General features: G+C 45.9%; 1 protein-coding gene across 1 annotated transcript in view; it reads left to right on the top strand.

Annotated features, from left to right (window-relative positions):
- The window catches only part of LOC144595738 (contactin-associated protein-like 5), a 644,436-nt gene that overhangs the window by 96,873 nt on the left and 523,406 nt on the right, over nt 1-24,157 (top strand). The gene's annotated exons all lie outside the window — the stretch shown is intronic.

Here is a 24,157-nt window from a genome sequence, read left to right as displayed (position 1 = left end):
AACGTTATATTCTGGAAGGGAAGAACCCTCGTTAGTCAGAGGGTGGTGAATCTGTGGAATTCTTTGCCACAGAAAGCTGTGGAGGCCAAGTCAGTGGATATTTTTAAGGATAGATTTTTGATTAGTACAGGTGTCAGAGGTTATGGGGAGAAGGCAGGAGAATGGGGTTAGGAGGGAGAAAACCCATGCAGTGATGGGGAGAACGTACAAACTCCGTACAGACAGCACCCGTAGTCAAGGATCGAGCCCAGGCCTCTGGCGCTGTAAGGCAGCAACTCTACCGCTGCGCCACCGTGCCGGCCCTATTTACATTTATTTGTGCTATTGTATGGACTCTTCACCAAGGAACAATGGGGTGGAAATTCACTCTGGGTCATGTTCTTTGATCTTGCATGTTTAATAGTGCACTGTGCCTTGGAGTTTACAACAAGCCCGCTTCTGGGTCCTGGTTTGAACATCTTAAATGGAATCAAATTTCAGAAGCCAACTGCAAGCTGCTGCCATACAGTTCGTTTGGCTCAAGTGACTGAAAATGATTTAAATCTCTTTATCAGCTTCTCCTGGAAGAGTCGAGTCCCCTTTCTTTTGACTTCAGTAAAAGACAATGTTAAGACTTATTGATGCAAAATACACCACCATGGCTGTTCGTTTATCTTTGGTTCTGCTTTTCTTTGCTAGGCCCTTTGATTCCTTTAAATATCTAAAGAAAATAATCTAAAAATCTATTACTCTTGAGTTTCTTTTCAGACCAGCCATTGAACCTGTCAGCAGAGGTTTCAAGAGAATTCGCTTTCCATTTCTCTCATGCCCGCCAAGCATTTTAAATAAACATTCGCTCTTCAAATCGCCAAGTCCTAGTGAAAAGACTTCAACTTGAAACCTGAACTCTGTTCCTCCTTTCACTGATGCTGCCTCTCCTGCTAAACACTTTCGGCACTTTAGTTTTGTACAGCAGGCTTCTGGCTGGTTGTGTGCCTCAGGGATCAGTTCCAGGCCCAGTGCTGTTTGTGGTTTATAGAAACACAGAAAATAGGCACAGGAGTAGGCCATTCTGCCCTTCGAGCCAGCACCGCCATTCAATACGATCATGGCTTATCATCCGAAATCAGTGCCCCGTTCCTGCTTTCTCCCCATATCCCTTGGTTCCATTGGCCCTAAGAGCTAAATCTAACTCTCTCTTGAAAACATCCAGTGAATTGGCCTCCACTGCCTTCTGTGGCAGAGAATTCCACAGATTCACAGCTCTCTGGGTGAAAAAGTTTTTCCTCATCTCAGTCCTAAATGGCCTACCCCTTATTCTTAAACTATGACCCCCAGGTTCTGGACTCCCCCAACATCGGGTGCAATTTTCCTGCATCTAGCCTGTCCAATCACCTTAAGAATTTTATATATTTCTATAAGATGCCCTCTCATCCTTCTAAATTCCAGTGAATATAAGCCCAGTCGATATCAATGATTTGGATGAGAATGTACAAGGAATGATTAGTAAGTTTGCACAGGACTGTGGGCGGCAAGGTGGCTCAGCAGTAGAGCTACCGCCTTACAGCCCCAGAGACGGGGGTTCGATCCTGATCACGGCTCCTTGTCTGTATGGAACTTGTACATTCTCCCCATGACCTGCGTGGGTTTTCTCAGAGAACGTTGGTTTCCTCCCACGCTCCAAAGACGACTCCAGATTCAAAGGTTAATTGGCTTGCTATAAATGTAAAATTGTCCCTAGTGTGTGTGTGTAGAGTAGTGTTGATGTACGGGGGTCGCTGGTCGGTGCGGACGCGGTGGGCCGAAGGGCCTGTATCTCTAAATTAACTAAACTAAATTGCAAAGCCAGAGACTCGGGTTTGACCCTGACTATGGGTGCTGTCTGTATGGAGTTTGTACGTTCCTCCCGTGACTGCGTGGGGTTTTTCCGGGTGCTCCAGTTTCCTCCCGCACTCTAAAGTAGGTGATATCGTAGACAATGAAGATAGTTATCAAAAGTTACAGCAGAAGCTTGATCAGCTGGGTAAGTGAGCTGTGGAATGGCCAATGGAGTTTAACACATAAGTGCAAGGTGTTGCATTATGTTAAGTCAAACCAGAGCAGGACCTTTACTGTGAATAGTCTGAAGAAGGGTCTCGACACAAAACATCACCCATTCCTTCTCTCCAGAGATGCTGCCTGTCCCGCTGAGTTGTTCCTGCTTTTTGTGTCTATCATGGTGCCAATGAATGGTAGTGCTCTGGAGAGCGTTGTAGAGCAGAGGGATCGAGGAGTATAGGCACATAGTTCCCTAAAGGTTGCATCACAGGTAAGGTGGGGTGGTAAAGAAGGCAATAGACAATAGGTGCAGGAGGAGGCCATTCGGCCCTTCGAGCCAGCACCGCCATTCAATGTGATCATGGCTGATCATTCTCAATCAGTACCCCGTTCCTGCCTTCTCCCCATACCCCCTGACTCCGCTATCCTTAAGAGCTCTATCCAGCTCTCTCTTGAATGCATTCAGAGAATTGGCCTCCACTGCCTTCTGAGGCAGAGAATTCCACAGATTCACAGCTCTCTGACTGAAAAAGTTTTTCCTCATCTCAGTTCTAAATGGCCTACCCCTTATTCTTAAACTGTGGCCTCTTGTTCTGGACTCACCCAACATTGGGAACATGTTTCCTGCCTCTAACGTGTCCAATCCCTTAATAATCTTATACGTTTCGATATGATCTCCTCTCATCCTTCTAAATTCCAGTGTATACAAGCCTAGTCGATCCAGTCTTTCAACATACGACAGTCCCGCCATTCCGGGAATTAACCTAGTAAACCTACGCTGCACGCCCTCAATAGCAAGAATATCCTTCCTCAGATTTGGAGACCTTTTGCTACATTGGTCATGCTTTAGCTACATTGGTCAGGGTATTGCGTACAGTAGTTGAGATGTTATGTTACAGTTTTCAACATGTTGGTGGGGTCGCATTTGGACTATTGTGTTCAGTTTGGTTATCCTGCTGTAGGAAATGTGTTATTAAGCTGGCAAGAGAGCAGAGAAGATTGACCCTAGTGAAGCTAGGGAAGCTGAGGGAAGACCTTTAGAGATGTAGAAAATTGTGTGGTGATTAGATAGGGTGGGGGAATCCAGGACCAGCAGACATAGATTTAAGGTGAGAGGGGCAAGATTTAATAAGAACCTGATGGATAGCGTTTTCAATCAGAGGGTGGTGGGTATATGGAACAGGCTGCCAGAAAAGGTAGTTGAGGCAAGTACTATAACAGTGTTTACAAGACACTTGGACAGGTGCATGAATAGGAAAGGTTTAGAGGGATAGGGCCCAAATGCAGCAAAATGGGAACAGCTTAGATGGGTCATCTTGGCCAGCGTGCATGAATTGGGGGAAAGGGGCTGTTTCCGTGCTGTGACGTTATGGCTCTAGGGTAGCACAGTAGTGCAGCTGGTAGAGCAGCTGCCTCACAGTGGCAGAGACCCAAGATCGATCCTGACCTGGGGTGCTGTCTGTGTGGAGTTTGCATGTTCTCACTTTGACCAGGTGGGTTTCCTCCGGGTGCACCGGCTTCCTCCCACATACCAAACACGTGCGAGTTTGTAGCCCTCCGTAAATAGCCCCCTAGTGCGTCGGGAGTGGACATGAAGGTGGGGTGACATAGAATTAGTGTGAACGGGCGATGGATGGTCAATGTGGATTCGGTGGGCTGAAGGCTGTGTTTCCATGCTGTAACTAAAACACAGACTTTATGACACGATTTCCGCTTTCTGGCATCTGCAGTTCTTTTTTTTTAAAACATTCTTTTCAAGAAGATAGACACAAAAAGCTTGGGTAACTCAGTGGGACATGCAACATCTCTGGTGAGAAGGAATGGGTGACGTTTCGGGTCGAGACATCTTCTTCAGACCTGCCTCGACCTGAAACGTCACCCATTCCTTCTCTCCAGAGATGCTGCCTGTCTCGCTGAGTTACTCCAGCTTTTTGTGTCATTCTTCGGTTTAAACCGGCATCTGCAGTTCCTTCCTACACATTCTTTTCAAGAAACCGATTATTCATTTTGCCTCAGGTGCTTGTTTGAGATCTTATAAGGATAGCAGATTGCTATGAATTATATAGGATTGTAATCGACAATGAAGACCCTGAGAGCTACTATATGTAGTTAGAATTTGGAAACAGTGCCTTGTGTAGTTTTAAATAAATTACAATTCTTGTTCAGCTGTGCTATTTGCTAAAAACACTTGAAGCTGGTTAGCAAGACACGTACAGGTAAACAGCTGCAGTTCTCCCTCTAAAGAATTCTTAAAGAAGTGTAGGACAGTGGTACAGTGGTAGATCTGTTGCCTCAGTGCCAGAGACCCAGGTTTGATCGTGATTACAGGTGCTGTCTGTACGGAGTTTGTACATTCTCCCTGTGGGTCCTCCCACATGGGTTTTCTCCGGGTGCTCCGGTTTCCCCTCACGTTCCAAAGACGTGCAGGTTTGTAGGTTAGTTGGCCTCAGAATAAGAGGACATACCTTTGGAAAGGTGAGGGGGAATTTCTTTAGTCGGGGGGTGGTGAATCTGTGGAACCCATTGCCACAGACGGCTGTGGAGGCCAAGTCCATGGATATTTTTAAGGCGGAGATTGACAGATTCTGGATTAGTACGGGTGTCCGGGGTTATGGGGAGAAGGCAGGAGAATGGGGTTGAGAGGCAAAGATAGATCATTCACGATTGAAAGGCGGAGTAGTCTTGATGGGCTGAATGGCCTAATTCTGCTTCTGGAACTTATGAAGTCAAGTTGCAACTGTACAAAACTTTGCTTGGGCCACATTTGGAATTGATGGGCATGGGAAGAACATAGAGGCTTTGCAGAAGGTGCAGAAGAGGTTCACCAGGATATTGACTGCAATTGACTGTACTATTTATAAGGAGAGTCGTTTCCACTGGCGTGTTTGAGACAAGATAGAAGAAATATATAAAATTACTAGACCGTGGACCGGTTGAGCCCAAACCTCTCCTGCATTGGTGCAGCACCCTCTCCTCCCCCCCATCCCCCATTGCTTATCGGATTCTGGATCAGGTTAGACTTGTCGAGGGACTTCAATGGGAATTATACAGAGAAAGATCCTTTTTCATTATTTCCAGTTTGCCTAAAGTTTTATTCAATTACTTGAGTATTTGATGTTTATTTTTCTAGTTGATCTTTCAAATAATTTTCCATTTTCTATTATTTCTGATTGTTTGAATGTTTAAATAATTTACTTAAAAAAAAAATTATACTCATGGACAGCTTTGGCAGCCGGTAAAGCTCGGGACAAGACTTTGCAGCCTTTGAAAGTTGCCCTAGCACTATCCAGGGTGGGGCTTGTTCTGTCCTTCCATCAACTCTGTGGCGCAGTGGTAGAGTTGCTGCCTCACAGAGACCTGGTTCGACCCTGACTACGGGTGCTGTTTGTACAGAGTTTGTACTTTCTCCCAATGACTGCTTGGGTTTTCTCCAGGTGCTCCGGTTTCCTCCCACACTCCTAAGACGTACAGGTTTGTAGGTTAATTAAACTTAGAAAACCTAGAAAATAGGTGCACGAGGAGGCCATTTCTGCCCTTCGAGCCAGCACCGCCATTCATTGTGATCATGGCTGATTATCCACAATCAGTAACCTGTGCCTGCCTTCTCCCTACATCCCTTGATTCTGCTAGCCCCCAGAGCTCTATCCAATTCTCTTTTAAATTCATCCAGTGAATTGGCCTCCACTGCCTTCTGTGGCAGAGAATTCTACAATTTCACAACTCTCTGGGTGAAAAAGTTTCTTCTCGCCTCCATTTTAAATGGTCTCCCCTTTATTCTTAGACTGTGGCCCCTGGTTCTGGACTCCCCCAACATTAGGAACATTTTACCTGCAAGTAGCTTGGTAAAATTGTAAGTTGTTCCCACTGTGTAGGACACTGCTAGTGTACGGGGTGATTGATGGTCGATGTATTCCCTGCATATCCATGTGCCTATTTAAAGGCCTCTCGAATGCCACTGTGGTATCTGTCTCCACCACACTTTGCAGCCCATTCCAGGCACACAACACTCTCAGTGTAAAAAAAACCTACACCACACATCTCCTTTAAACTATTCCCCTGTAATCTTAAAGCACTCTAACCCCTGATATTTCCACCCTGATAAAAAGGTCCTGACGGTCTACCCCAAATATGCCTCTCATAATGTCACGTACATATTTTGGGTCTCCCCGAAGCCTCTGACCTTCCAGGGAAAACTGTCCAAGTTGGTTCAACCTTTCCCTACATTTATCCACTCAAACCCAGACAGTCTTCTCGTAAACCTCTTCCCTCCCCACTCTACAAAGCCACCACATCCTTTACCACCGGGTGGCGCTGTCAGCGATGGCAGCCTCGCCAACGGTCTGTCTGCCTTTTCGTCTTTTTGTTATTTTCAGTGTGTTTTGAAACTATGTTCTCTGGTTTGTTTTATGTGGGGGGTGGGTGGGGGGGGGGGATGTCAGGGGAAACATTTTTTCAATCTCTTACCTTGCCGGAGATGCGATTGTTTTCCGGATCGTATCTCCGGTCGCTCTGCGGCCTAACATCATGGAGCTGGCGGCCTTGCTCGGGACTGACTTTGAGCCCAACCGCGTGGCCGTGGTCTTACCATCGGAGCCTGCAATCCCTTGCCTGGGATCGACGCTCCAACCGCGGCCTGCGGACTTCAACATCGATGAGCTCGCAGTCTCGGGTAGAGACCGAAGTCGGGAAGCTCCAAGGACACGGAAGGTTTGACCTGCCCCGACCCGGCGAGGGAGCTGAGATTCCCCCGATGCAGGAGCTTGATTGTCCCGATGTGGAGGAGCCCAAATGCCGCCGGCTACGGGAGTCAAGATCGCCCCGTCAACGGAAGGCTCGGGGCCCCCGACTGCGGGAAAACAAAGAAGGGAAGAGATTGAACATTTTTTTCGCCTTCCACAACAGAGAGGAGTCACTGTGGTGGATGTTCATGTTAAAATGTATTTTGTGTGTCTGTTGATTTTTATTGGTCTGACTGTAGTATGTTACAAAACCTATTTGGCTAATAAAGTATGATTATGATGATGGCTATTATGATTATGATCCTTCCTGTAATGGGGTGATCAGAACTGCATGCAATACACCAAACAGGTTAACCACAATTTTATGAAGTAGGAATGAGGAACTGCAGATGTTAGATTGCACACAAGGACACAAATTGCTGCTGGAGTAACTCAGTGGGTCAGGCAGCATCTCTGGCGAACATGGATAAGTAATGTTTCGGGTCAGGACCCTTCCTCTTCAGATACTGCATAGATAGTAGACCAGTAGTGACATCACATGGTGAGGCGGTAGAGCTGCTGCCGTACAGCGCCAGAGACCCAGGTTAGATCCTGACTACAGGTGCTGCTTGTACGGAGTTTGTACATTCTCTATGTGACTGCAAGGGCTTTCTCTGGGTGTTCCGGTTTTCCCCCACACTCCAAAGACACGGAGGTTTGTAGATTTATTGGCTTCTAGCGTTGTAGCCCCTGGCGTTGTAGGATGCGAAAGTTGGATAACATAGAACTAGTGTGAACCTGGCGATCAATGGTCTGCATGGACTCGATGGGCCAAAGGGCCTGTTTTCATGCTGTATCTCTAAAAATAACAAAAAACTAAAAGCGTAGGTGCTGGGTTCATGCAATAACATCTGAGCCAATGAAGTAAATCCATGAGAATTAAACAATAAATTTCAATGTTACCTCATCATAGCTGATAAATTGTTTGAAAACATTTTGACAATGAGCTTATTTATTTAGCACCTATCATAATCAATGTATTTATCCCAAGAGCTTCATAATGAATGAAGTTCTCATAGCGTTTATATGCTGCCTTAATGCGAGAAACACTGGCAACAACATGATAATCAATATCACAGATGGACAATGGAGTCATGAGGGATACTTATTTTTGATAAGGACATATGGAAGTGCAATGGATTCTTTAATACCAATCAAGAGAGCAAACTGCCCTGTTTTAACATCTGTTTTGTACAGAAAATTTGCTCTCAAGGCTTGAGTGAGTCACTGAGTCATACAGCGTGGAAACAGGCCTTTTTCACAATTTGCCCGTGCTGACTAACGCGCCCCATCTACACAGGACCCACCTGCCTATGTTTGGCCCAGTTTCCATTCAGGATCATCTGAAGACAGCGTTGCTGTGGGCATTCCTGGGCTTTTTCCAAGTGTCTTCTGCACAGCTGTAGGAGTACATTTGGATTGCCATCACTTTGTAAACTATATGTTGCTTGTACATTATGATAGGACCGACTGTTGAAAGATAGGGTTCTGAAAGATTGGCACAATGGATTCTGACCTGGACTTTGAAGTGTGCGTGCGTGCGTGTGTGTGACAAAATGCTGGAGTAACTCAGCGTGTCAGGCAGTATCTCTGGAGAGAAGCAATGAGTGACGTTTCGGGTCGAGACCCTTCTACAGACTGATATATATATATATATATATATATGTGTGTGTATATGTAAGTATGTGTATCTATGCACACAGACTTCCTTCTCGTTTATTATATTGTTACAGTGTACTATGTTTACATACTCTGCTGCAACAAGTAAGAATTTCATTGTTCTATCTGGGACATGTGACAATAAAACACTCCTGACTCTTGAACTAATGAACTTATGAAGTGGTTAACAGGTAGTATAAGAAAATAACTACAAATGCTGGTACAAATCGAAGGTATTTATTCACAAAATGCTGGAGTAACTCAGCAGGTCAGGCAGTCTGAAGAAGGGTCTCGACCCGAAACGTCACCCATTCCTTCTCTCCCAAGATGCTGCCTGACCTGCTGAGTTACTCCAGCATTTTGTGAATAAATCGATTTGTACCAGCATCTGCAGTTATTTTCTTATAGGTCAGGCAGCATCTCAGGAGAGAAGGAATGGGTGACGTTTTGGGTCGAGACCCTTCTTCAGACTGATGTCAGGGAGGCGGGACAAAGGGAGGATATAGGTGGAGACAGGAAGATAGAGGGAGATCTGGGAAAAGTGGTTAACAGATATTTGACAACCTTCATTTCAGTATGCAACACTACTGTCTGTGTTTGATTGTTATCACTGATGTTATTAGGATTTTAGCGTGGATACAGAAGATGGAGGGCTGCCGTCAGTCTCCACTCCCTGTGGCAGACAGGTCTGAATTAATGTTATTTTATCTGTGTGAAAAATGATGTAGGCAGGGGTGCTTTATACCAGTGTGGATGGGAAAGGGCTCCGAGGCATATTCACTCTGCAGGTTGGAGGCTTTGTCATGAAATTATTGAGGGATCGTAACACTGAAGCAATTTTGTTTGTGCAGCTGGATGTTGACATGATTTTCCACAGAGCCACAAGGTTGATCAAGCCCCTCTGAGCTGCAGTAGTCACAGGCGGCACGGTGGCGCAGGAGTAGAGTTGCTGCCTGACAGCGCCAGAGACCCGGGCTCGATCCTGACCATGGGCGCTGTCTGTACGGCGTTTGTACCTTCTCCCCGCGGACCTGCGTGGGTTTCCTTCGGGTGCTCTGGTTTCCTCCAACACTCCAAAGATGTACGGGTTTGTAGGTTAAATGGCTTTGGTAAATTTGAAAATTGTCCCTCGTGTGTGTAGGATAGTGTAGAGTGCGGGGATCGTTGGTTGGCGTGAACTCGTTGGAGCAAAGGGCTTGTTTCCGTGCTGTATCTTTAAACTAAATGCTCCTCAGACGGAGCACAGAACAGTGGAGGTACACCACCGATTTTCCGACAACTAATGAACCAGCACCTCCTTTAGTCCAGACAAAATTACGAGACCATTGCGTGTGGCTCTGGTCTTTTGGGGCATGTGCCCACATGCTGAAAGAATTAATTGCTTATTTTAGTTTAGTTTAGTTTAGAGATACAGCGCGGAAACCGTCTCTTCAGCCCATCGAGTCCGCACCGACCAGTGATTTTCACACATTATCACTATCCTACACACAAGGGACAATTTACACATACACAATTTACACATATCTGTATGTCTTTGGAATGCGTGAGGAAAGCCAAGATCTCAGAGAAAACCCACGCGGTCATGGGGAGAACATACAAACTCTGTACAGACAGCACCCGTAGTCAGGATTGAACCCGGGTCTCCGGAGTTGCAAGCGCTGTAAGGCAGCAACTCTACCGCTGCGCCACCGTGGCTGCCCTTTGTTAATTGTTAATTCTTTATTTAAGTTTCGAGCTATCCCTGGTGCTTTAAAGATACGAGAGGGGTATAATCAGTGGGTCAGAGGTGTATTCAATTATTTATACGTGATCTTTTTTAAATCAGTTTAGTTTAGAGATACAACGTGGAAACAGGCCCTTCGGCCCACTGAGTCCATGCCGACCAGCGATCCCCGCACATTAACACTATCCTACACACACGAGGAACAATTTACATTTATACCAAGCCAATTAACCTACGAACGTGTACATCTTTGGCGCGTGGGAGGAAACCGAAGATCTCGAAGAAAACCCAAGCAGGTCACGGGGAGAATTTACAAACTCCGTACAGAAGGGCACCTGTAGTCGGGATCAAACCCGGGTCTCTGGTGCTGTAAAGCAGTAGCTCAACCACTGCACCACCTTGCCACCCTGTTGATCCGGCAAAATTGATAATCCGGCAAGCCTCTGGATCCAAAGGTGCCGGAAAATCGATGCTGTACCTGCAGAAGATAATGCAGTCTCTTGCATTCTTCAAACAGGGAAAAAAAAACAGTGGTAGGACATTTTGTAAAAGGAATCGCAACATGGACGGATGGATGTGCAAACAGTTGACTGAAATGCTCTCATCTCTGCTGAAGGGGAAGTGACACAGTTTGAAATCTTTGCAAGGCCAGTTGTCTTAAATGACATGGCACACTACACCGCTCATCAATCTACTCAACAGCATCCTTGCAAAGAGGCGGAGGCAGGTCTGAAGCCACAGCAGACAGATTAACAAGGAGGAGGTCATGGGCACTGACAATTGTGCAAGCAACAGTTTTTAAATGTTAATACGCTGGGGATGCACAAACCACCTCCCAAGGTTAAAATGACCCATTTTGAGCTGGTTTATGTTGTGGATGTTTAAAAATGTCCCTAGTGTCTGTAGGATAGTGTTAATGTGCATGGATCGCTTGTCGGGATGGGCACGATGGGCTGAAGGGCCTGTTTCCGCGCTGTATCTCTAAAACTAAAATTAAAAACTACCTGCCTGAACTATATAATAATAATAATAATAATATATTCTTTTATTCATCCCACACCGGGGAAATTTACAGTGTTACAGCAGCAAAGAGGATAGCAAGAGAGCAAGAGATCATTCATTATAAATAAAAGATACATAAATTGCCATCGGTTTTCTGTGTGTTCTTAGCTGTTACTGTTGACTCGTCCGCTGGGAGCAGTGCTGGTTGTGCAGTCTCACAGCAGCGGGCAGGAAGGACCTCCTATATCTCTCCTTCACGCACTTGGGGTGAAGGAGTCTGTCACTGAAGGAGCTACTCAGTGTCCTGCATGGGGTGGGAGTCGTTGTCCAGCAGCGATGTTAACTTTGCCATCATCCTCCTCTCTCCCACCACCTGCACTGAGTCGAGGGGGCAACCCAGGACAGAGCTGGCCTTCCTGACCAGCTTGTCGAGTCTCTTCCCCTCCGCCGCTGAGATGCTGCTGCTCCAGCAGACCACTCCATAGAAAATGGCCGATGCAACCACCGTGTTGTAGAAGGGCCTTAGGAGTGCCCCTTGCACTCCAAAGGACCTGAGTCTCCTTAGCAGATAAAGTCTATTTGTCTAGATTTGTTAGGAAAATAGGAAATTGACAAAGGCATAAACTTCTGGTCAATCGTGATCCTGCAACAGGTGGGCAGTGAGGAGTCATAGAGTCACACAGCGTGGAAACAGGCCCTTTGGTCCAACTTGCCCATGCCGACTACGATGCCCAATCTATACCGACCATTTCTGGCCTTTATCTTTTCGTCTGAAGTAAGCTGCCGACCCAAAATGTCACCTGTTCCTTTTCCCCAGAGATGCTGCCTGTCCCGCTGAGTTACTCCAGCTTTTTGTGTCTATCTTCCGTACAAATCAGCACAGCTTTCTTCTCAGTCTGTCAGTGGCTGAGATTCAGCAATTTCCACAATGATCTCATTCCCTCATCAATAACTTCAAGCGCAGAATGTACGTTTTCAAACAACTTGTCGGAATCAGGGGCACCTTCGGACTTAATTAATAGGTGGAATTTCAGTCGAACCAATCGTGCGAGCTCCAACCTATCTGGCTAAGCAAGAGATAGGCACAAAATGCTGGAGTAATTCGACAGGTCAGGCAGCACCCTTTGGAGAAAAAGAATAGGTGACGTTTTGGGTTGGAACCCTTCTTCTAAACAGGACTCCTCCCTCTCCTTGGGTACTGGGGTATCTAAACGCACGCTAACTGGAGTCATGCAGAGTGTTATGGATGGAAAATTTCTATTGTGCGCTGAAGTGAGACAGAATCTATAATTGTCTTTAATTATCTTTAATTATTTATATCGCTACATTGTTGTGTTGTTGCATTTGGCGTTCCTGCAAAGGTGAAGCAGGTAAGAATTAAACAGTGGCGCAGCGGTAGAGTTGCTGCTTTCCAGCACCAGAGATCAGTGTTCGATCCTGACCAAGGAGCTTGTACTTTCTCCCCGTGGCCCACGTGGGTTTTCTCCGAGATCTTCGGTTTCCTCCCACACTCCAAGGACATACAGGTTTGTAGGTTAATTGGCTTGGTATAAATGTAAATTGTTCCTAGCGTGTGTGTGGGATCGTGTTAATGTGCGAGGATTGCTGGTCGGTGCGGTCTCGGTGGGCCGAATGGCCTGTTTCCGCACTGTATCTCTAAACTAAACTTAAAAAAAGACTCTTGAAGTCTTTGATGCTGTGTCCATCCTTATCGTCCATCCATCATCAATGCCCAGTGGCTGCGAAGTTTACAAATTCTAAAATACACTGATCTCACCTAGTTAGACTATTCCAAAGCCACATTCAATAGACAATAGACAATAGGTGCAGGAGGAGGCCATTCAGCCCTTCGAGCCAGCACCGCCATTCAATGTAATCATGGCTGATCATTCTCAATCAGTACCCCGTTCCTGCCTTCTCCCCATACCCCCTGACTCCGCTATCCTTAAGAGCTCTATCTAGCTCTCTCTTGAATTCATTCAGAGAATTGGCCTCCACTGCCTTCTGAGGCAGAGAATTCCACAGATTCACAACTCTCTGACTGAAAAAGTTCTTCCTCATCTCAGTTCTAAATGGCCTACCCCTTATTCTTAAACGGTGGCCCCTTGTTCTGGACTCCCCCAACATTGGGAACATGTTTCCTGCCAACGTGTCCAACCCCTTAATAATCTTATACGTTTCGATAAGATCTCCTCTCATCCTTCTAAATTCCAGTCTATACAAGCCTAGTCGCTCCAGTCTTTCAACATATGATAGTCCCGCCATTCCGGGAATTAACCTAGTAAACCTACGCTGCACGCCCTCAATAGCAAAGGAGACCGTCTGCATGTTTCCATGAAGGTCACACCACTACCCTGATTTGGATGTTTATCATTATTCCATCGCTATTAGTTTTAGCTTTATTTTAGTTGTTCGATATACGGCATGGAAACAGGACCTTAGGCCTACCAAGTCCAAGCTAACCATCGATCACGCATTCACGCCAGTTCTATGTTATCCCATCACCTTCTCATCCACTCCCTATAAACTAGGAGCAATTTACAGCGGCCAGCGAACTTACAGAACAAGGGGCCACAGTTTAAGAATAAGGGGTAGGCCATTTAGAACGGAGATGAGGAAGAACTTTTTCAGTCAGAGAGTGGTGAAGGTGTGGAATTCTATGCCTCAGAAGGCAGTGGAGGCCCGTTCGTTGGATGCTTTCAAGAGAGAGCTGGATGGAGCTCTTAAGGATAGCGGAGTGAGGGGGTATGGGGAGAAGGCAGGAACGGGGTACTGATTGAGAGTGATCAGCCATGATCGCATTGAATGGCGGTGCTGGCTCGAAGGGCTGAATGACCTACTCCTGTACCTATTGTCTATTGTCTATTGTCTAAACCCGCACGTCTTTAGGATGCGGGAGGAAACCGGAGCACCCAGAGGAAAACTCATGCGGTCACAGGAAGAACTTGCAAACTGCACGCAGACTGCATGCAAAGTCAGGATCGAGCCCAGGTTGCTGGCTTCGTGAGGCAGCAGCTCTATCAACTGGGTCACAGAGCCTCCCTTAAAATGGCCCTGTGAGGCAGCAGCTCTATCAACTGCGCCACAGAGCCTCCCTTAAAATGGTCCTGCTGGTTCCTAAATTCAGGAACACTGACCCCCAACAACGTCTTTATCTCTCCAAACATTGTTGTTCATAAGGAGACTTTACTCTCATCATTGGGGCAGCCTAGTGGCCTAGAGGTAGAGCTACTGCCTTACAGCGCCAGAGACCCGAGTTCGATCCTAACTACGGGTGCTGTCTGTGTGGAGTTTCTACGTTCTCCCCGTGACCTGCATAGGCTTTCTCCAGTGTAATAAAATGCTTAAGTACACGCTAACACCCATCTACATCCAGGATCTTCGGTTTCCTCCCACACTCCAAAGACTAACAGAATTGTAAGTTAATTGGCTTGGTATAAATGTAAATTGTCCCTAGTTTGTGTAGGATAGTGTAAATGTGTGGGGATCATTGGTTGGTGTGGACTCGGTGGGCCGAAGGGCCTGTTTCCGTGCTGTATCTCTAAACTAAAATAAGCCATCTCAAAGGAAAAGAAGGATGCACAATAAATGCTGGCCAAAAATCAAAATAGAAAATGCCTGGAAACACTCAACTGGTCAGGCAGTATATGCGGAAAGAATACTATAAGCTTGCTGCATTTTCTTTTTTTACTCTGGATTTTCACCCCAGAATATGTAAATCTTTGATTTTCCAATGCTGGCTGTCATTGGCCATACCATAGGAAAATAACAAATTAAAGACACAATTTTAATCATTTTCTCTCACATTCTGTAATGTCAAGTGGAGAAAACGTAATATCTAGCATTTAAAACAGTATGGATCAAAGGCCAGTAGATTTCTGGATCTCAATGAAGCAGGTTGAATCAGGATGAGTGTGGATTGGAGTCAAGATGGAGGACTAACTGGTGCAATGGATTTGGGTTTCCATACAGCCTTTTCTTGCTGCTATTTCCTCTGCTTTAGTTTTCTTAGTTCATATCTTTGCATCATTTTCATTGAAATTGTGCTTTTCATCTGAAAAAGGAATTCAGAGCAGATTTATGGTGCTTAAAAATGGTCCAAATCAGCCTCTTTTCTGAATGTTATAATGTTCGTCTTGGCAGACTGGACAAAATTTCCGGGGCTGCACGGTGGCGCAGCGGTAGAGTTGCTGCCTTACAGCGCTTACAGCTCCAGAGACCCAGGTTCCATCCCGACCACCGGTGCTGTCTGTACGGAGTTTGTATGTTCCCCCCGTGACCGCGTGGGTTTTCTCCGAGATCTCCGGTTTCCTCCCACACTCCAAAGACGTACAGGTTTGTAAGCTAATTGGCTTGATATAAATGTAAAATTGTCCCCGGTATGTGTAGGGTAATGTTAATGTGTGGGGATCGCTGTTCACCATGGGCTCGGTGGGCCAAAGGGCTTGTTTCCCCACTGTGACTCGGACCTAAACTAAAAAAAAAATATTGTAATCTAAATACCATTTATGCTTCAGGTGAATCGGAAAGAAGAAATGGCTTTTCGTGGACTTCTGATATTCTCGGTGTTTGTACTATTGGGAAATATAAATTATATGTTATCATTTATTAATGTGATCCACTGACGTTAATGTAAAATAACAAGATATATGTCCATCAACCGGGGATATAACTTAAAAATGATGAAACTTAACTCTTTCATTGAAAATGAAACTTATCCCATGATTAATACCATACATTGGTCTTGGTTAGGACTCTCTTTTGTCAAGAATGCACATTAAAAAAATTATACTCAATTATACTCTATCACAATATTGTACAATTGTCTCACTTCACAGTTGTCCACTTATCTCTACATTATATAACATTTAATTTCTTCAATCATATTAATATTTGTACAGTTATGGAAGGAAATATCGCTTTTCCTGCAGCCCTGTGGCATAGCGGTAGAGTTGCTGCCTTCCAGTTCTAGAGACCCACGTTTGATCCTATCTACTGGTTCCATCTTTACAGAGTTTGTATGTTCTCCTCGTGACCACAGGGGTTTTTTCAGGGTGCTCTGGTTTCCTCCCACACCCTAAATGCTTACAGGATTGTAGGTTAATTGGCTTCGGTAAAATTATAGATTGTCCCTAGTTTAGTTTAGTTTACTTTAGAGGTACAGCACGGAAACAGGTCCTTCCGCCCATCGAGTCTGCACCGACCAGCGATCCCTGCACATTAACATTTTCCCACACTAGGGACAATCTTTTATACATTTATACCAAGCCAATTAACCTACAAACCTGTGCGTCTTTGGAGTGCGGGACGAGGGAACCGAAGTTCTTGGAGAAAACGCACGCGGGTCACGGGGAGAATGTACAAACTCTGTGCAGACAGCACCCGTAATCAGGATCGATCCCTGGTCTCTGGTTGTAAGCACTCGAAGGCAGCCCCTCTACCGCTGTGCCACTTTGCCGCCCTATCGATGGTTGGCTTGGGCTGAAGGTCTTGTTTCCACGCTGTGGTGAAGTCAAAGATAATGGTCGCATTTAAGAAGCTTTCAGATAGACTCATGGAAATAGACAATAGACAATAGGTGCAGGAGTAGGCCATTCGGCCCTTCGAACCAGCACCGCCATTCAATGTGATCATAGCTGATCATTCGCAATCAGTACCCCGTTCCTGCCTTCTCCCCATAACCCCTGACTCCGCTATCCTCAAGAGCTCTATCCAGCTCTCTCTTGAATGCATTCAGAGAATTGGCCTCCACTGCCTTCTGAGGCAGTGAATTCCACAGATTTACAACTCTCTGACTGAAAAAGTTTGTCCTCAAATGTAGGAAATGGGGGGATATGGATCATGTGCTGACAGATGGGATAAGTTTACCTTGCCATTATGTTTTGTACAGATAATGTGAGCCGAAGGGCCTGTTCCTGTGTGATAATTTTTTAATGTTCTATGTTCTGAATAGTTTGAGTGCGGTTTTGATGCACTGCAGGAGTTTTTTCTTCAAGTAAACTTCATCACCATCTCCTTTCATTCCTTGCTGTATGGAAGGACTGTATGGCAACCCTACCCTGAAATGCATTCAGGACATCCCTCTGATATTTGGAACCTAGAGGGTCCTGTCAAAAATGCTTATCCCCTATTTGGACAGTGGGCTGAGAGCTACAGACCTAAACTGAATGTCAAGATTAGGAGGAGAAAAGGAATAGGTGACGTTTCGGGTCGAGATGCTTCATCAGACTCGGACATCAGAGTTTGAAGAAGGATCTCGACCCAAAACGTCACCTATGCCTTTTCTCCAGAGATGCCGTCCGACCCGCTAAGTTACTCCAGCGTTTTGTGTCTGTCTTTGGTTTAAACCAGCATCTGCAGGCCCTTCCTACACGTCAAGGTTAAATGGTTTGGCTTGAGAGGTGACACAGTTGGTCAAGATGCTGCCTTACAGCCTCATTGACCTGGGTTCAATTCTGTTCTTAGTTGCTGTCTATGTGGAGTTTTAATGCTCCTTTTGACCATTTGGGTTTCAACCGGGTGCTCTGGATTCCTCCCACGCTCTAAAGTCCTGTGGCTTATTAGGTTAATTGGCCACTGTAATTTACGCTCCGGGTGAACATAACTGATGGAATCTACGACCTGTTCATGGGAAAGTGGGCCCGATAAAATGAAACCAGTGTAGGATGAATGTTCACCTCATGGGTAGCACAGACTCAGTGGGCCGAGAGGCCTGACTTTGAGTTGGATGTCACATCAGTTCTATGCCTCCATGACTTTCTCTTGTTGGAAATGGTCTTGAGCCTGGTTGCTGTCTGCGTGGAGTTTGCATGTACTCCCCTATGACCACATGGGTTTCTTCCAGGGGCACCAGACTCCCTCCACATCCTGAAGACATGTAGGTTTGTAGGTTAATTGCTCTTTGTAAACTTCCCCTAGTGTGTAGGGACTAGATGCAAAAGTGGTATAACATAGAACTAATGTGAATGGGTGATCAATGGCTGGTGTTGACTTGGTGGGCCGAAGGGCCCGTTTCCATGTTGTGTCTTTCAATCAGAACACTTCCTACCTCCTCTGATGATAAGCTCTTTAAAGAGTTGCACGATTGTGTGTCACGCCTGCCGTACAGCAAGTTCTAGTAGCAGAATTAGGCCATTCGGCCCATCAAATCTACTCCGCCATTCAATCATGGCTAATCTATCCTTCCCTCTCAACCCCATTCCCATGTCTTGTCCTGATACCAGGAGTAATCAAGAATCTGTCGATCTCCGCCTTAATAATATCCATTGAATTGGTCTCCACAGCTGTCAGTGGCATAGTGTTTCACTGATTCACTACCCACTGACTATAGAAATTCCGTCTCGCCTCTCGTACCTCATGTTCTCCTGACAACCACAGAACTACTGGATTGTTTAGTTTAGAGATGCAGCATGGAAACGGGCTCTTCAGCCCACTGAGTCTGCGCCGACCAGCAATCCCCTGTGCACTAGCACTATCCAACACACACTGGGGACCATTTTAAAATTTATGCCAAGCCAATTAACCTACAAACCTGGACGTCTTTGAAGTGTGGGAGGAAACCGAAGGTGTCGGAGAAAAGATCGCGCAGGTCACAGGGAGAACGTACAAACTCTGTACAGACAGCACCCGTAGTTAGAATCGACAACCAGGTCTCTAGCGCTGTAAGGCAACGACTCCACCGTGCCACCACCGTTTAAAAATTGCTGTTCAGATTGCTAGATTCACTGCTATTTTCTCGGGTAGGAAGTCTGCCATCCTCACACCGTCTGCTCTCTGTGGGCCACACACCTGGAGTCATCTCATTCCTTTTAACTACCCTTTGAAAGAACCCCGCACGTCACTGTGTGGAAACTACAGATGGGTAATAATTCTGACCAAGCCAGTCTTGTCCGGATCTCATGTTTTCAAGAGAGAGTTAGATTTAGCTCTCAGGGCTCAAGGAATCAAGGGATATGGGGGAAAAAGCAGGAACGGGGTACTGATTTTAGACGATCAGCCACGATCACATTGAATAGCGGTGCTGGGTCGAAGGGCTGAATGGCCTACTCCTGCACCTATTTTCTATGTTTCTATGTTTTTTCTATGCTTCGTGAGCAATATGTAGAGTTCCGAGATGTGAAACCTGAAAGGAAAATGTAATGAATGAATCAGGGCGGCCCGGTGGCGCAGCGGTAGAGTTGCTGCCTTACAGCGCTTGCAGCGCCGGAGATCTGGGTTCGATCCTGACTACGGGTGCTTGTCTGGTACGGAGTTTGTACATTCTCCCCGTGACCTGCGTGGGTTTTCTCTGAGAACTTCGGTTTCTTCCCACACTCCAAAGACGTACAGGTTTTGTGGGTAAATTGTTTTGGTAAATGTAAACATTGTCCCCCAGTGTGTGTGGGATAGTATTAATGTGCAGGGTTGGAGCAGACCCAGTAGGCTGCAGGGTCTGTTTCTGTGCTGTATCTCTAAACTAGCCTAAACTGAAGAGAAACGTACATGTCCATACCAAAGTGATCACTGTACTGAGTACCAGACATAGAATATTCCATCTCCTGCCTTCTCCTCCCCACTCCCCTTCTTTTCAAACCCCTCTTCGCATTCATTGAGACCATGGGCCGACTGAATTCTAAAGAGATCCTGGCATTTCCGCTTGAACCACATGAATTTAATCTAAATTGGTTCTTATTAGCCATTCTTCATCAATAATATATATCCATGTCTTTTCAATAAGGTGGTTGACTGCAAGTAATTTCTCTGAGCTCCGGGCTCAGCCATCCATTTCTATGAAGTGCAACGGAAAGCACTCTATCTCTTTGAATGAAAATGTTATAAGCCTCATGATTGCTGTCAGCTTTGTTTATTTGGTGGAATCAAGCATCTGCAGGTGGAATGAAGGGGGAGTATAAGCCCTGGTGCCAGTGTTTAGTTTAGTTAGGAATAGGAATACTTTATTGTCACATGTGACTAGGCACAGTCAGATTCTTTGCTTGCACACTCAATGTATACAAACAGCGGCCACCAACGGCTCTGACAAAGTTATATGGCTCCTCCGTTTGCCCCCCCCCCCTCAAAAGTTCCCCCACGCCGAGTCCCCATTGACCTTAGTTCCGTCCTTCCCCCTTATTGTCCATTGTTCTTCCCCTCCCCCTCACGACGGTCCCTCCACATCGGGTCCTCCATTGTTCTTCCCCTCCCCCCCCCCTCACGACGGTCCCTCCACACCGGGTCCTCCATTGTTCTTCCCCTCCCCCCTCACGACGGTCCCTCCATGCCGGGTCCTCCATTGTTCTTCCCCTCCCCCCTCACGGCGGTCCTCCATGCTTTCATTGACCATCAACCGTGGGTCAAACCCATGAGGCATCGCCACGCCGAGGCCCCATCGTCACGAGGCTTTACTGCCGCTGAGGCCTCACCGCTGTCGACGCGCCATTTCGCGCCACCGTGCCATTCCTTAGCTCACTTACCCAGCTGATCAAGCTTCTGCTGTAACTTTTGATAACTATCTTCATTGTCTACGATATCACCTACTTTAGAGTGCGGGAGGAAACTGGAGCACCCGGAAAAACCCCATGCAGTCACGGGAGGAACGTACAAACTCCGTACAGACAGCACCCATAGTCAGGGTCAAACCCGAGTCTCTGGCTTTGTAATTTAGTTTAGTTTAGTTAATTTAGAGATACAGCGCCGAAACAGACCTTCGGCCCACCGAGCGGGTGGCGACCAGCGACCCCCACATACTAACGCTACCCTACACACACCAGGGACAATTTACACTTACACCCAGCCAATTAGCCCACAAACCTGTACGTCTTTTGAGTGTGGGAGGAAACCGAAGATCTCGGAGAAAACCCACGCGGTCACGGGGAGAACGTACAAACTCCGTAGTCGGGATCGAACCCGGGACTCCGGCGTCACAAGTGCTGTAAGGCAGCAACTCTACTGCTGCGGTTCAGCCCCTTAGTTGCAGTGTGGTATGACGCTTTCCACTGCAGCAGCACTCTTTAGGTTATTCATTTATTCTATGAGAAACACAAGCTTAGCCCGTAATACCTTAATATAAACTCACGAGGCATTGAACGAGTGGAAGGGATCTTTCAGATGGCAGACAGCTCATAAGTTCTAGGAGCAGAATTAGGCCATTCGGCCCATCAAGTCTACTCTGCCATTTAATCATGGCTAATCCATCTTTCCTACTCAACCCCATTCTCCCGCCTTCTCCGCATAACCCCGACACCCTTACTAATCAAGAATATGTCGATCTCCGCCTTAAAAATATCAATTGACCTGGCCTCCACGTCCTTTAATGCTGAGGCTATGGCCTCTGGTCCTAGACTCTCCCACTGGTGGAAACCTCCTCTCCACATCCACATTATCCAGGCCTCTATAAACTCCTGCTGTGGCTACCATGGAAGCCAGAATGTTTAGGGGAATAGATGAACATTTCAGCTGCAGCAGACAGCCAACATACCCATTATTTTTATTTTAAAAGACGCAAAATGCTGGAGTAACTCAGCAGGTCGGGCAGCATCTCTGGAGAACATGAAGAGCTGACGTTTCTTCTTGAAGGATCCTTCTTCAGATGGATTGTAAGGGAGGGGTTGGGGTGGAATGAAAGCTGGAAGAGAGGAGGGGCAGGACAAAACGTGGCTTCAAATCAGTCTGAAGAAGTGCCCCAACCCAAAACATCACCTACCTGTGTCCTCCAGATCACCTACCTGTGTCCTGGATCTTTGAAGTACTCCAACACTTTGTATTTGTTTTTTTTAAATACCAGCATCTGCACTTCTCTGTGGCCATATCAATCAGGCAGTAATCAATAAAGCACCGTTAAATTATTTTCCCTCCCTTTAACCTGCCCATAACAATGGCCCATGCTTGAGTTCACCAGCCAACAGTGAGAGAAAAAATGATGCACTGCCCAGCAAATGGCTTGCATTTAAACTGGGAATAGTTGAAAGAATATTGCAAAAGCTCCCTGCCGCCAGTTGTCAGATATTACAATGCAGATCTCTGTCAAGTTATCTGAAGGTCATTCTGTAAGCGTTCAATTCACCTAGGTCTGAGATGAATCAGGTTAGATAGCTCGAGATGAAATAGGAGAGAGTCTGGGTTAAATCCTTGGAGGCTTTAATGTTCCCAAAGTTCAACAGCTTACATGCTATCAATCTGCATGCTGAACCAAGGACTGAGGCACGTGCATTCATTGCTCTTGCCCCGACTGCTCTATTTCAGCACAAAATGGTCCTGTGCTGATGGATTTTTACTTTATTGTACTGAAGAGGTTGTGTTGAAAATGTTAATGCAGAAAAAAAAAAAATCCTTCCGCAAATCTTGGAATCTGATGAATATAATCACATTAATATTTATAGATGGGGCTGTGTCTTATGAGGTTTTGAAGAGTAAGAAGGGATATCTCATAAAGTTGAATAAAATTTATTCAGGTGCTGCAGAATTTGAGAGGCCGATTCCACTGGGTGGAGAGCTTGCTACTGATTTTTATACATGTTTGCGTTAAAAGTTGCACAGGAATCAAGAATATGATGTTAGCAAAGGACAATATCTTGTTGGGTGACAGAGCAGGTTCGAGGCCCTTATGGCCAAAGACACCAACATCCGATGTTATAAATGAGCAAAAATGGATATTGAGGTAACTAGATTTTTAGTTCTTTGTTGTCCCACTTTCACACCCAGTCTCTACACACTGGGTGCAATTTACAGAGGCCAATTAGCCTACAGGCCTTTGGGATGTGCTGTGTAACTGGAGTATCAGGGTGAAACCCACGCAGTCACTGGGTGAACATGAAAACTCCATACAGAAAACACACAAGGTCAGGATTGAACCTGGGTCTCTTGTGCCGTGAGGAAGCAGCCCCCCTAGCTACACCATTGTACCACACTCAAATTAGAGGAACAGCACCTCGTGTTTCGCTTGGGCAGCTTTACAAACCAGCGGTTAGAATATTGATTTCTCTCATTTCAGGTAACACTTTCATTCCCTCTCTCTCCGTTCCTCCCCCACACGAGCCATCCTGGAATGGCGGGACTGTCATATGTTGAAATACTGGAGCGACTTGGCTTTTATACACTGAAATTTAGAAGGATGAGAGGGGATCTTATCGAAACGTATAAGATTATTAAGGGGTTGGACACGCTAGAGGCAGGAAACATGTTCCCAATGTTGGGGGAGTCCAGAACAAGGGGACACAGTTTAATAATAAGGGGTAGGGCATTTAGAACAGAGATGAGGAAAACCTTTTCCGGTCAGAGAGTTATGAATCTGTGGAATTCTCTGCCTCAGAGGGCAGTGGAGGCCAATTCTCTGAATACATTCAAGAGAGAGCTAGATAGAGCTCTTAAGGATAGCGGAGTCAGGGGGCATGGGGAGAAGGCAGGAACGGGGTACTGATTGAGAATGATCAGCCATGATCACATTGAATGGCGGTGCTGGCTCGAAGGGCCGAATGGCCTACTCCTGCACCTATTGTCTGTTGTCTATTATCCTACTAGTTTCACTGTTTGTATCTCTTCGTTATCATACCATTTTCATACCTCTAGTTTCCCTCTCCCCTGACTCTCAGACTGAAGAAGGGTCTCGACCCGAAACATCACCTGTTCCTTTTCTCCAGAGATGCTGCCTGACCCGCTGAGTTACACCAGCATTTTATGCCTATCCTAGGAAATTCAGAACCAAATTGGGTTGATAAATTGGTGTATCGGTTGGAAAATCGGAATGAAGAATTAATGGAGAGAAGAGGGGATTCTGGAGATAGGCAAAGATTCATCATGATCTAATTTACTGGCAGATCATACCTAAGAGGCTAAACTGTCCATATCTTTTCTTTGACATCCATTTATTTGTGATGTGAGACTTTGAGAAAGCACTCTCTTCTTGAAATTAAACAAGCACAAATCCCAAGTAATTATTGGTTAAATCGTTGCTTCTCGGCCTTTTAGCTATGATCAGATGTACTTTGTGTTCTTATTAGTTTAATAT

Source organism: Rhinoraja longicauda, chromosome 8 (assembly GCF_053455715.1).
Source record: "Rhinoraja longicauda isolate Sanriku21f chromosome 8, sRhiLon1.1, whole genome shotgun sequence".
Classification (NCBI taxonomy): domain Eukaryota; kingdom Metazoa; phylum Chordata; class Chondrichthyes; order Rajiformes; family Arhynchobatidae; genus Rhinoraja; species Rhinoraja longicauda.
The sequence above is the reverse complement of the archived record's forward strand: the minus strand, read 5'-3'. Positions and strand labels throughout refer to the sequence as shown.